We start from the raw sequence: 14663 nt of genomic DNA, 5'->3' as shown, positions 1-14663 counted from the left end.
ACCTGATTAGATCTATTATATAATAATATATTAATATAATCTATCTATATGATATATATCTGTTATATAATGTAATAAAATAATATACTAGTATATTATAGGTTTCATTATATCTTCATAAACCTAGTCTCTTCCTTTCACTAAAGGATAGACAGATTTTTAAATCTATCACAGCCCATCGTTCTCTTTTCCCCTTCCCAGGACTAACCCTGAGGAACTGGGAAGTTCCAGAAAGTTATCGCAAAGCTAGGAACCTTTATCCTCTAGCCTGGTTGTCAGCATTCTGTGGCAAAATTCCCACCCTGAGATCAGCTGCTTCCCCTTCCTTTGCTTCCCTCTGGAGGAAGCTCTGGATCAGCAGGCCTTGACAGGAAGGATGTTTTCCTCCTCGGGCTCAGCCGCCTGGTCTCAGAAGATTCACTCTTCCACCTTCCAGCGTTTGCCAGTGTGTTTAACAGGTAATAAGTATGTTCGAGTTTCAAAAGGTAAACAGGAGCTAGAGGTGTGGCTCTGTGACAGAGCGTTTGCCTAGCACACACAAAGGCCTGTGTTCAAGCTCCAGCAAAAGAAAAAAGGAGAGGTAAATGTAAGTGTACGTTACTGGCCTCTGGCTGCCCAACAGGCCAGGTCAGCTGCTCATCTCTATACGACAATTAAAAGAACCAAATAAAAAGCAAAAGAAGAAGAAGAAGAAGGAGAAGAAGAAGAAGAAGAAGAAGAAGAAGAAGAAGAAGAAGAAGAAGAAGAAGAAGAAGAAGAAGAAGAAGAAGAAGAAGAAGAAGAAGAAGAAGAAGAAGAAGAAGAAGAAGAAGAAGAAGTTGTATTCAATGTGGCCACACTGGGAAGAGGGACAGAGAGATTTAGTGAACCCTACTCCCATTCCATCTACTGGGTCCTGACATGAGGCTGAGACTTAAGCAGAGGTCCAGAGGGATGTGTCCGGGTCAGTCCAGGTCAAGGTGTGGCCCCACCCATCACTGAGCTGCAGTCTCATCCTGCAAGGTAATATAACAAGTTACTGGCACTGTGAAATGGCTCTGGGAGACAGGTTGTCCTAGTTACTAGGGTTTCTATGACTGTGATGAAACACCATGGCCAAAGGCAAGCTGGGGAGGAAGGGTTTATCTGGCTCACACTTCCATATTATGGTCTATCACTGAAGGGAGTCAGGACAGGAACTCAAGCAGGGCAGGAACCTGGAGGCAGGAACTGATGCAGAGGCATGGAGGTGTGCTGCTTACTGGTTTGCTCCTCGTGGCTTGCTCATAAAACCTTTCTTATAGAACCTAGGACCACCAGCCCAGGGGAGACACCACCTGCAGCAGGTTGAGCCCTCCCTCATCAATCACTAATTAAGAACAACAACAACAAACAAACAAAACTCTACAGCAGTGGTTCTCAACCTGTGGGTCATGACCCCTTTGGGAGTTAAACAACCCTCTCATAAGGTTGCACATCAGATATTTACATTATGATTCATAACAGTAGCAAAATTACAGTTATGATGTAGCAACAACATTAATTTTATGGTTGGGGGTCACCACGACATGAGGAACTGTAGTAAAGGATTGAAGCATCAGGAGAGTTGAGAACCACTGCTCTGCAGGCCTGCCTACAGCCCAGTCTTAGGGAGGCGTTTTCTCTATTGAGGTTCCCTCCTCTCCAGTGACTTTAGCTTGTGTCAAGTTGACATAAAATAAACAATTCTTAAGAGCAGAATCAAAATTCTAAAAAAAAAAACAAAATGGTAAAAAAAAAAAACAGCTATCTTACTGCAATTCTGGCTGTCTGTTTCACTGAATTCTGTTCTCTCCTGCTCTCACTAACTGTGCTCAAAAGTGGCTTACAACATGTTAACAGCATTTCCGCTGCTTTTTTTTTTTTTTTTTTTTTTTTTTTTTTTTTTTTTGTTTTTTTTTTTTCACATAATATTTCTTTTTAGTTAGCGTTGCTTACTTCTATGCTTTTCTGTTCTCTCCTAATAATTTATTAAGTACACAATATTTTAACACAATACCAAATAATGACAAGGCTTCATTCAGGCTTTCTCTTCTCAAAGCACAGAAATCCGGGGAGAAATTCCATTTCCCCGGATGCCTTATTTCGTAGTCTAGCAGTCTGCTTCCTTATCCATGCTCCACCTCTTGAAGGTTTCATGACGTCCTCAAATTGCACCATCAGCTGGACCAAGTGTTCCAAAACATGAGCCTAAGGGGGACATTTTACATTGAAGTGATAGCAACCTGTCTCAGATTTTTTTTTTAATTCTTAAACATTTATCTCTCTGTGTATGCATGCACATATATGTGTACACATGTAGCCATGCATGTGCCTGCCCATGTGTGGAGGTCAGGTGATGACTTGTGGGAGTTGATTCTCTCCTTCTATCATGTGGGTTCCAGAGATCCAACTCTGTATGCGATCCTAACTAGTCTTAACAATAAAACCCCGAGTCAGATATTAGGGTGAAAGCTGAAAGATCAGAGAAGCAGAGCAGCAGCCACCACACTAGAGACTTCCTACCTCTGTGAATCCTCAGACCGAATGGGGCAGGTCATCAAGCTTGCTAGCAATTGCTTTTACGGGCAAGCTATCTTTCAGTCCCCAACTAAAAACAAAAACAAAAAACAAAAAAGCTGAGACTATAACTTAATAACAAAGCTCTTAACTAGCAGGTGTGCAGCCCTGGTCCCATCCCAGTGCTGAAAAAAAGCAGAATAGAATAGATGATAAGGTGAAAATGTTACTTCGAATCAGGTGGTGGTGGCACACACCTTTAATCCCAGCACTTGAGAGGCAGAGGCAGGCAGATCTCTGTGAGTTTGAAGCCCACCTGGTCTACAGAGTGAGTTCCACATCAGCCAGAGCTACACAGAGAAACCCTGTCTCAAAAAAAAAAACAAAAATAAATAAGTAAATAAATAAATAAATCAGTGAGAAAAGGTGGCCTTCTATGGTGTTTGGATAAATTAAAATAATTAAATGGTTTTCCATGAATTTTTCTGGAGAAACGATAAAACTAAAATCCATACATAATTGAAGACTTAAACACAATACAAGAAAAAGTAAATAACACAATTGTGCTAACTCTGAGTTTGGAAACATGGAAAACAGTGGGCTGAGGTGGTTCTGTGGGAAAAGGTCCTGCTATGCAAGAATGAGGACCTGAGTTTGGGGGTTTGTATTGGGTAGCCATTCCAGCTTGGATCTGGAAGTTCCAACCCCCATTGAGACTTTGGCAACTGTCATGCTACGAGGGGGCAAGGGGAGGCGCTTGGGGACCCGAGAGCTGGATGGGCGAGCGTTCCCTCGGTGCCGGGACGCTAAACGGTGAAGGTGGACTGTGCAGAGCTCGGAGAACCGCTGGACTGCGTTACACTTCCCAGACCTGCGACCTACATTACTTAATTTGTGAGTTACGCCATTAAATAAATATCCTTGTAACTACGTGGAGTGGCCAAAATAATTTCTCCAATAGGGGTTTTTCTTTTCTTTTCTTTTTTTTTTGGTTTTTCAAGACAGCATTTCTCTGTGTAGTTTTGATACCTGTCCTGGATCTCACTCTGTAGACCAGGCTGGCTCTGCCTCCTGAGTGCTGGGATTAAAGGCGTGTGCCACCACTGCCTGATGGGGACCTGAGTTTGGAACCCACGTAAAAAGACAGACCTTGTAAGAACATGCCTGTAATCCCAGCACTGAGAAGTGGAGACAGATTCTAAGTACTCACTGGTCAGCCATTCTAATCTAAACAAGAGGCTCCAGGGTCAGTGAGAGACCCTGTCTCTATAAATAAGGTTGTGAAAAATAAAGGACACCTGACATTGACCTCTACCCTCTGCATGCTAATAGAGAGGTGAGTTCAACTCTCTCTCTCTGTCTGTCTCTCTCTCTCTCTCAAACAAAACAACTGTGACAATTAAAAGCAAGAGTAATATATACAACCACAAAAGCACAAGAGTCAAGACAAAAAAAAGTAACTTGAACTTTGTCAATATTAAATTTTATTTTTCTTATTTTTATTACTGTGCATAGGAGTGATGCATGATGTGTGAGTATGAGTGTGGGCATGTGTATGCTATGAGTCAGTTCTCTCCTTCCACCGTGGGATCTAGGGATCAAACTACGATCGTCAAGTTTGTGCCACAAGCACTTTTACCTGTTGACCATCTCATAAACCCAACTTTGTCAAAATTTAAAAAATATTTATTCGAAGAATGCTATCAAGTAAACTAAATGATAGCTCATAAAAAGGGAGGACATGTTGGGAAGTCTTATCTAATATAAGGCACTTGTATGTAGACTATGTAAAACTATATTTTTAAAAATGTATGTAGAACTCAGCCAGGCAGTGGCGCATGCCTTTAATCCCAACACTCGGGAGGCAGAGCCAGGGGAATCTCTGTGAGTTCAAGGCCAGCCTGGTCTACAAAGCGAGTTCCAGGACAGGCTCCAAAGCTACACAAAGAAACCCTGTCTCAAAAGCCAGGGCTACATAGAGAAATCATGTCGCAAAAAAACAAAATGACCAACCAAGCAAACAGACCGGTAGCCAATTTAAAATGACCAAAATGAGGCCGGGCATGCAGCTCAGTAGCAGAGCTCTGCCAAGCTCTTGTGCATGGGCAAAGTTCTTGATCTGACCCCCAGTAAAAGGCCTGGGGTTTCAGATTCAAAGGAGACTCTGAGGCAGACTGTCTGCTTAGAGGTTATTGAAGAGTTACTAATGCTGTAGAAAGACAGATGGACAGCACCATGGCCGGGGCGAGTCCAGACCACATGGCAGAGTGGCAGTCCCATCTTACAGTTTCCTAACAGGAGGGTCGTCAAAGAGGAAAGTTTCCTTGTAGGGGACAGTTGGACATTGTGAGGGTAACCAGTTGAAGAATGTTAGGTGATCGGTAAACATCTTTCCTGGTGGGCCATAAGGGGGTTAATAAGGTATGAACAGCAAGAATCCAGAGGAACAAGTTAGTTCTAGAAATGTAAATTATCTCCACTTACCCAAAATAGAGGAGCATTACAAAACACCTTGGCTAACAGTCCTCATTTTTGTTCCTACAGATGGGTGGAGAAGGGGTAGTTGTTATTCTTGTAGCTCTTTCCTATTGGACAAAGGTAATATCCTCCCTGGGGTGGGGTTCTGGGGGGAGGACACAGCTGTCCTGGAGCAACTTCTGGTATCAGAAATTCTGCGAAAGGATGCTGTCAACATGTCTTCTAGTGATGTTCTGGATAGAAGAGTTTGGTCTCTAAGATACAAAAATTGAAAAAAAAAAAAAAAAAAGCAGAGTAGAAAACCATGCCTTTTAATTAGGAAGCAGGCAGTTTCAGTAATGAAGGTCCATGAGCAGCCACATGGCAGAAGACAAGGGAGCTTCAGACAATGAGTAAAAAGGTCAAAATGGGGCTGGAGGGATGGCCCAGAGGTTAAGAGTAGTGGTTGCTCTTCCAAAGGACCCAGGTTCAATTTCCAGCATCCACATGGCAGCTCACAACCATCTGTAACTCTAGTTCCAGGGGATCCAACACCCTTACACAAATATACAAGCAGGCAAAACACCAATGCACATAAATTTTTTTTTTAAAAAAAAAGTAAAAATTAAAAATAAGTCCAGGGGGCTGGAGAGATGGCTCAGAGGTTAAGAGCACTGCTTGTTCTTCCAAAGGTCCTGAGTTCAATTCCCAGCAACCACATGGTGGCTCACAACCATCTGTAGTGAGATCTGGTGCCATCTTCTGGCCTGCAGGGTTGTGTGCAGACAGAACACTGTATACATAATAAATAAATAAATCTTTAAAAAATAAATAAATAAAATAAGTCCAAATGTCAGAGGGAAGAATGCCAAGTTCATGAGAAGGGGGTCCTTTCTCTGTAGCCTCCATCAATGCCCACTGTCTGTCTTGCTATCTAACATTTTCCCTGAAGTGTTGAGACCCTAAAATCACTTAGGAGATGGACATCAAGTCAATCTGGGAATTTCTGATTGAAGTTGGGACACATAAGGGTTTAGGATCTCTACTCTTGCTGAATTCTAGGCATTGGGGGGCAAATGAGGAGACCCAGATAGATGGAGTTAGATTGTCACAGGATCAGCTAACTGTGGATTGGCTGTCAACAAGAGTATATAAAATTAAGAATCGAGCCGGGCGGTGGTGGCGCATGCCTTTAATCCCAGCACTCGGGAGGCACAGCCAGGCGGATCTCTGTGAGTTCGAGGCCAGCCTGGGCTACCAAGTGAGTTCCAGGAAAGGCGCAAAGCTACACAGAGAAACCCTGTCTCAAAAAAAAAACAAAAAAAAAAAAAATTAAGAATCGGTTGAGTACACAAAGTCCGAAGATTAATGGTCTCACTACCAAGACTGTAACAGATAAACTGAGAACATGAGTCCAAAGATGAATTGAGTCAATACCAAGAGGCTAATAGCTATAGTCCACTTTTTACTGCAAAGATCCAGGGATTTGGGCCAGTCAGCAGTGGTACAAGCCTTTAATCTTAGCACGCAGGAGGCAGAGCAAGGCAGATCTCTGTGAGTTCAAGGTCAGCCTGGTCTACAGAGTGAGATCCAGGACAGGCACCAAAGCCACACAGAGAAGCCCTGTCTTGAAAAACCAAAAAAGAAAAAAAAGATCCAGGGATTCTATTCTAACCTTGTTCACTGACAGGATGAGGGTGTTTTATGTAATTTTGGTCTCTTTGTAGACCTTGTAAAGCAAAAAAGACATTAGCAGAATTATCAGGATTATACAAATGTTGTGGGATAATCTTTTTGCATACTACGAAGATGTGTCTCTGCCAAAGAACCTTCTGATTGGTTTAATAAAGAACTGAATGGCCAATAGCTATGCTGGAGAGAATAAGCAGGACTTCTGGGCAGATATCTCTGGGAAGAAAAGAGGCGGGATTCACCAGCAAGACATACAGCAAGTCTAATGTACAGTATGGAGGAGAGGTAATAAGCCACGTGGTGGAACACAGATTATTATAAACGGGGTAATTTAAGTTATAAGAGCAAGTTGGGAACCAGACCAAGCAAAAGCCAAGCTTTCATACTTATTAAGAAGTCTCCGTATTGTTATTTGGAAGCTGGAGTTCCAAAGAAAGTCCAACTACATGCAAACAATATTTTGTTTACAGTTAGGAAAAGCATGATTATCTTCTCATCTAATTACAACTGGGGATCTCCACCTGGCTCTCAGTAGCACGTGCTACTGTGTGTGCTTGGTGCCTGTGGAGGTCAGAAGAGGGCATAGGACCCCCGGGAACTAGAGTTATGAACGGTTGTGAACCACCCCGTGGGTGCTGGGAACTGACCAGGTCCTCTGTGAGAACAAGTGCTCCCAAGTGCTCCTAACCACTGGGCCATCTCTCCAAGGCCCCATTAGACTTTTTTTTAACCAGTTGTGTCACTGCTGAGGATGAGTCAAGGCCCTGCAGACTGGGGCTCTCCTCGGAAGCACTTGAGGGCATATCCTTCTGTGTTTGACGCTCCTCTGTAGCTGTAAGTTTGTCTGGTCCCGCTTAGCCCAGAGGTTCCGCTTGGCCCAGAGGTCCCGCTTGGCCCAGAGGTCCTGCAGCAACTTATAAAATAATCATTCAGAGGCTTAATATTAATTGCAAATTATATGGCCTGTGGCTCAGGCTTCTTACTAGCTAGCTCTTATAACTTAACTCAACCCATAGCTATTAATCTATGTATTGCCTCCTGTTCCGTGGCTTTACCTGAGTCCCGTTACATGTTGCCCCCTGGGCGGCTGGCTTGCATCTCTCACTCTGCCTTTCTCCTTCCATTATCTCCCTTGGATTTTCCCGCCTGCCCTGCCATAGGCCAATGCAGCTTTATTTATTAGCCAATAGGAGCCACACATATTCACAGCGTACAGAAAGACTTCCCACAGCACTCCTCTGTGCAGAATGTATACATCTTAGAATCCAGTTTGGGGGGGCCTCATGGACTCTTTGTACAGGAGGACAGGTGATTTGCCAGAGCTTCAGAGCCTTTCAAGAGATGTCCTACAGTCCCCTGGGAGCTAGTTGACCTTGGAGAACAAGAGTTAAATAGTGCCCTTTTAGGCTTTCTGTATGTATAGGCCTTTAAATGTGGTTATAGATAAAGCTTGGGCAAAAACTAAACTGGCTTAAATAAATCTGAATTAGACATATATTCTTGTTCTTAAGGCTGGTACTTGTAAATGCTACCAAGAACAGATCAATAGCTTAAGAGAATCCTATTGATTTATGTAGAAGCTTGGTTGAACTTTGACCTTAGATAGTTTTAATAACATTTAATTATTACACATATATCATCTCTAGTCTTATCTCTTACATAACATGAATTTAAGTAGAGGTTTGATTGAACATTGGACTTAGATATTTTTAATAACCTTTAATTATTATATACAGCATTTGTAGTTTTATCTTTTACATATCTCATGTAATTTAATCTAAGATCTTTTGTACCTTGTCTAAGCTTCTTTAGCTTTATTTTTTTCATTCTCCAAATATCCAGCCATCTTAACTATGAACAAAGTATTATTCAGAACATTATTAAAAATATCTCAATGGGTGGCTGTGCTGCACGCCTTTAATCCCAGCACTCGGGAGGCAGAGCCAGGCAGATCTCTGTGAGTTCGAGGCCAGCCTGGGCTACAAAGCAAGTTCCAGGAAAGGCGCAAAGCTACACAGAGAAACCCTGTCTCGAAAAACAAACAAACAAACAAACAAAAATTATGAGACATAGTAACATTGAACAGATTAATTCACCAACCTACTCGGAGACTCACTGTTGAGTCTGATGACGTTTGACTGGACCTAGAACATCCAGCAAAGGCAGACAAAAAGTGTAGAGAGAAAAGGAGTGTCAAGCGGGGAGAAGAACGTTCTCTCTCAGCCGGAGAAAAGCAGGTCACAGGACAGATGAAGAAAGTCCAGTGTGACCAGGAACACCAACCATTTGTTTGGTAAGTCAAAGGGTTCCAGGGAAAGGGAGAGAGTGCAGACATGTCTTTGTGAACTTTAGCCTACCCTCCTGGAGACGAGGAAGCTGAGATCCCAGGGTCTTAGGAAAGGAGTGGATCAAGACAAGGGGTTGGTTCAGTTCCACGCCTGGAGGAACACCCAACCCAGTTCTGGAATTCCGGGCCAGTGAACAGGGGTCTCAGAAAACTCAGAGTCTTGTCAGAGGGAAGGGAATGAGGAACAGAGTTCCAGTTAGGACAAGAAGCCGCAGAGGAGGGGACAGAGCCCGGGAGGAGGAGCACTTTAAAGAGAGGGAAGCGGAGAACCAGAGCCCTGGCTGTAGCACAAAGCCCAGAGCTGTAACCAGAACCCTGCAGTAGAGAATGTGACCGTGACCAGAGCAGCTGAGGGTAGAGTGAGTGGAAGGGTTAATGCTGGAACAAGCCTTGGAGGAGGTTTGAGGTTTGTATTCTAGAGGAAGCTGGGCGACTCAGAGCAAAGACTCTTTCATAGGCTATGACCGATTTCCTTAAGTCAATCCTCTTAAATTGTTTTTGAGTTCTGGTCATAAGAATATCAAGTGGTGGCGCACGCCTTTAATTCCAGCACTCAGGAGGCAGAGCCAGGCGGATCTTGGTGACTTCCAGGCCAGCCTGTGGTCTACAGAGTGAGTTCCAGGACAGGCTCCAAAACTGCACAGAGAAACCCTGTCTTGAAAAACCAAGGGAGGGGGCGGGATATCAAGTCACATAAAGAGGAAGCTGACTGATTGGCTACTTAAAAGATTAATCTAGTTCTCAAGATAGTTTGGGGTTTAGACCTGCAACATTTTAGCTCTCTGAGTTCACTGCTGCGGTTCTGACAACATGGTAGCTATTAAAGTTTTAACCGAGTTCTAGCACAGAGGCATTGTATTTCATATCAAAATAACCAAAGGCATCGGATGTTTTAAAGAAGCAAAGAGCAGATGAAGGAGAGGTACTCTAACTTAGACTAGAAAAGCTTAAATGCAGGTACCCCCAATGGTATACGTAAAGCAGCATCTGTATTGTCTTAACTGTAGTCTTATCAGATCTGAGGTCAGCATCATTCCCATCATCGAGGACTATACCAAGTAAAAATGTAAACACCTTTTAAATACAGCAGGACTAGAAAAATATCAAAATGAGCCTGGAGTGGCAGTGCACAGCTCTGTGAGTTCCAGGCCAGTCAGGGCAACCGTGAGACCCTGTCTCGAAAAAAGGAAATATGAAAGTACAAGTCTTCCTTTCAGGCCGGAGGGTCTGCTTTTCATTAATGAGAAGATCTCCTTTTCATTAATGAAATCACAGGATTGTCTTTACTTTTTAGAGGCTTACATAGTGACAGATGTTTATTTAATTATTGATCTAAAGGACTAGAAATAATAGACATGATAAAATTTTGTATAATGGATACATTTTAAGTAGATTTAACTTTTTGCCCAGTAAAATAAACTCCATGATTACTATGTAATTTTGCAGAAATGTCCCAAATATGAATAATTATTTGAAAAACTTTTTTTAATTTTTATTTTATTTTTGCTATTAAGAAAGTATCTATTTAGCATGTGAAGGCTTTACCTAATAGGAAAGCATATAAACAGCATTTGAAGAAATTTAATCATGGGCTTGAAATGTCTTATTCAGTCAAGGGAAAAACAAAATGTCATTATAAACACTACTAACAGCAAATCAAGACTTAAGAAAGCATTATTTTTGCACATAAAAAAATCAGGCATCTGTTTTATCTAGTTGTAACAGAATGTTGACCTTGGGAATTATAATTAAGTTAATCCCAAAAAGGGAAAGAAAGAAGGAAAGAAAAAGGAAAAAATTTGAAAGACATGCAGCGACATCTCTCCCTCACCTTTTTACCCAGTTTCCCTTCCCACTAACCCACCCCAGATCATCATTATCTTCATGTGTTTCTTTTCTAAGTTTCTTAATGTAAAGCAAGTAAATACAAGTTTGCTCATGTTAGAAAATCGAGTGAGCAACACACAATCTGTAACGTGCTTTTTTTTACTTAATGACTTACTTCAGAAATATTTAGGTAGATAGCAGGGGTGGGGAGTGAGGGAGGGGGGTAATAGCACCATGGCATAGCATTTGTCTAGCCAGTATAAGGCCTTGCATTCGGTTCCTGGCAACACACACACACACACACACACACACACACACACACACTTACCTGCTGATACAGAGAGAGCCCCGGTTCATTGGTACATGGCCCAGCTTCGCATAGTTCTAGTATTCATAGCTGTAAATGTACCCTTATATCCTACTGATAGCAATTTGGGTTTCTTCCAGGCCTTTGCAAGTGTGGACAATTCTGAAATTAGTAACCTTGATCTTATATCATTATGCAATGTTCAAAAAGAAATGGGAGTTCTAGGTCAAAGGCATAAGCATTTGCAATGTTAGCCATTACCAAACTGATATTCTCAGTGACGATGCATTTAAGCAAGTTTACACAGTCTGACACACAGAATACTAATGTTTTTGAATTATGCTAATTTTACATTTATATTTTTTGTAAGTGAATTTTATCATGTATTAGTTTTGTGTGTTTCTTTCTAAGTTTCTTTTTTTTAGATGTATTTATTTATGTATTTTATGTATATGGACACTTTGTCTGCATATACATCTGCACACCAGAAAAAGGCATCAGACAGTTGTGAGCTGCCATGTGGGTACTGGGAATTGAACTCAGGACCTTTGGAAGAACAGTGAGTGCTCTTAACCACTGAGCCATCTCTCCAGTCCTTTCCTAAGTTTCTTAATGCAAATGAAGTAAATACAAGTATGTTCATTTTATGACTTTATTAGAAAAGTATAGTGAACAATGTACAATCTGTGGGTTTTTTTTTTCAACCTGCTCAGTCTTTATGAGAAATATACACAAGTTATATGTATATGCTACATATATGTGTGAATATATTACACATGCATACACATGTACACATAAATGCAACCTGCTCAATCTTTATGAGAAATATACACAAGTTATATGTATATGCTACATATATGTGTGAATATATTACACATGCATACACATGTACACATAAATGCAACCTGCTCAATCTTTATGAGAAATATACACAAGTTATATGTATATGCTACATATATGTGTGAATATATTACACATGCATACACATGTACACATAAATGCAACCTGCTCAGTCTTTAGGAAGCTACTTGAATGTATGATGCGTGTTTTCAGGGCTGACCTTTTGCTGTGCCCTCCCCTGGGTAAAACCAATTCTCCACCCTCAGCATTCGTAGTTGCCCGAAGTTCTTCGTGTGGGGTTGATCCCCCACCCTCACCACATTAGCACATCCATTGTCGTCCTTGTCCAGCCCATGTTTAGGCAGTCATGTTGGTGAGACTTTATGGGTGTAGTTTCTGACATTATTAGGAAACACACTCTCATAGCAAACTCCCTGTTCCTCTGGCTCTTTTTTTTTTTTTTTTAAATTATTTTTTTCAGTCATCAGCTTGATATGGTACAAATTCTTATCCTAATAGTGAAATATTTCACTGATGCTTGCCCAGTGATTGGGCAAAACAAAAACTTATTATAAGCCACAGTCATCCTAGGGTTCCCCCTGTTAGGTAGCCTCCCTGGATCTGTGGGTTGCAGTCTGATTGTTCTTTGCTTTATATCTAGTATCCATTTATGAGTGAGTACATACCATGTTTGTCCTTCTGAGTCTAGGTTACCTCACTCAGGATGATATTTTCTAGTTCTATCCATTTGCCTGCAAATTTCATGCTGTCTTTTTTTTCTCGGCTGAGTAGTACTTCACTGTGTATTTTTTTATTTTATTTTATTATTATTTTTTTTTTCAGTTTTAGTTTTTCAAGATAGGGCTTCTCGGTGTAGCTTTTGGAGCCTATCCTGGGACTTGCTCTATAGACCAGGCTGGCCTTGAACTCACAGAGATCCACCCACCTCTGCCTCTTGAGTGCTGGGATTAAAGGCGTTCATCACCACCATATGGCTTAGTTAGGGTTTCTATTGCTATGAAGAGATATCATAACCACAGCATAAGGGAAAATATTCAACTGGGGCTGGCTTACAGTTCAGGGGTTTAGTCCATTATCATCATGGTAGGAAGTATGGCAACATGTAAACATGGTGGTGGAGAGATAGCTGAAAACTCTACATCTGGATCCTCGGGCAACAGGAAATGAACTGTGTACCACACTGGGCATAGCTTGAGCATATATGAGACCTCAAAGCCCGCCTCCACAGTGGCACACTTCTTCCAACAAGGCTACATCTCCTAATAGTGCCACTCGATATGGGCCAAGCTGCGGTGGTATTGTGTTCCCCGAAATATTGTGCACTCTAATAAACTTATATGGGGTCGGGGCCACAATATTAAACATAGAGGTTAGGCAGTGGTAGCACACGCCTTTAATTCTAGCATTCCAGAGGCAGAAATCCCCCTGGAATCTCTGTGAGTTCAAGGCCACACTGGAAACAGCCAGGCATGGTGACTCACGCATTTAATCCCAAGAAGTGAACTTTTAATCCCAGTGAATGATGGCAGATAGCAGAAAGGTATATAAGGCATGAAGACCAGGAACTAGAAGCTTTTAGCTGGTTAAGCTTCAGGCTTTCCAGCAGCAGTTCAGCTGAGGGCCATTGGGATGAGGACATAGAAGCTTTCAGTCTGAGGAAACAGGATCAGCTGAGGAACTGTGGAGGTGAGGAAGCTGTGGCTTGTTCTGCTTCTCTGATCTTCCAGCGTTGACCCCAGTACCTGGCCTCAGGTTTGATTTTATTAATAAGACTCTTTAAGATTCATGCTACACCAAGCCTTCAAACACATGAGTCTATGAGGGCCATTCCTAATCAAACTGCCACAGGCCTTGAACTTGGGATTCTTCCTACTTAGTTTCCCAAGGGCTTGGATTACTGGTCTACACCATCAGGCCTGTCTCATGAGCCTGTTTTAGAGGCTATTCCACCTACCTGGAAAGGTCCCATCCATCCCAAGCTCACATAAATTTATTCCATCTCAGGTCCAATGTCAGCAGCTAAGTAAGGCCTAGCCTTGCCACCTCCTCTTGGTAACTCTCGAGTCTTTCTTTAATACATCCTGCTATTTGTCTTCTCCCCATGGAGCCCATGACCACACAATGTCTTCTGACTCCGATGTGGATCCTCAGTGTCTGAATTGGTGCTTGGCACACACTAGGTGCTTAACTATTTACCGAGTCAGTAAATGCCCAGCTTCTGGAATGAGAAAAAGGCAGCAAACTTTCTAAAGAGAGTTGCGTGATGTTGGAGTGTGAGAAAAGAATTAGACCTTGTGAGCAGCTTGAAAATGCCTACAGATGGCCTCCAACTTGAATCCTTTGTTCTCAAAGCATTTCAATTTCATAACTTTTTAGCCATGGACATGAGACCCACCCTTGGTTAAGTTCAGGTTACAGCTGGGGCACTGAAATATTTTCTTTCATCCATAATCTCTGGATCAAGGCCTATAAATCAAATAGTTAAGACACAAAACACAAACAAGGTCATAATTTGTTTCTTCCTGCCTGCTGTTTTTCTTGGCATGAAAAAGCTCAGCTTTTCCTGACTAGGGATGGGTAATGACATGGGGGGTGATTCATTAATAGTGGCCAGAGAAACTGGCCTTTTATTTCTTCTCTTTCTTCCCCTTTATT

The 14663-nt window shown here is 41.9% G+C and overlaps 1 long non-coding RNA gene across 1 annotated transcript; it reads right to left on the bottom strand.

The window, feature by feature from the left end:
• Positions 1 to 2034: 2034 nt before the first annotated feature.
• On the bottom strand, positions 2035 to 11328 carry LOC119087964. Its single transcript, XR_005091511.1, has 3 exons — positions 11169 to 11328; positions 2524 to 2608; positions 2035 to 2208 (listed from the first exon to the last, which is right to left on the bottom strand). It is a non-coding gene; the product is annotated as an uncharacterized LOC119087964 (long non-coding RNA).
• Positions 11329 to 14663: the final 3335 nt, after the last annotated feature.

Source organism: Peromyscus leucopus, chromosome 5, assembly GCF_004664715.2.
Source record: "Peromyscus leucopus breed LL Stock chromosome 5, UCI_PerLeu_2.1, whole genome shotgun sequence".
NCBI lineage: Eukaryota > Metazoa > Chordata > Mammalia > Rodentia > Cricetidae > Peromyscus > Peromyscus leucopus.
Note: the sequence above shows the minus strand (reverse complement) of the source record. Positions and strands in the feature narration are given on the sequence as shown.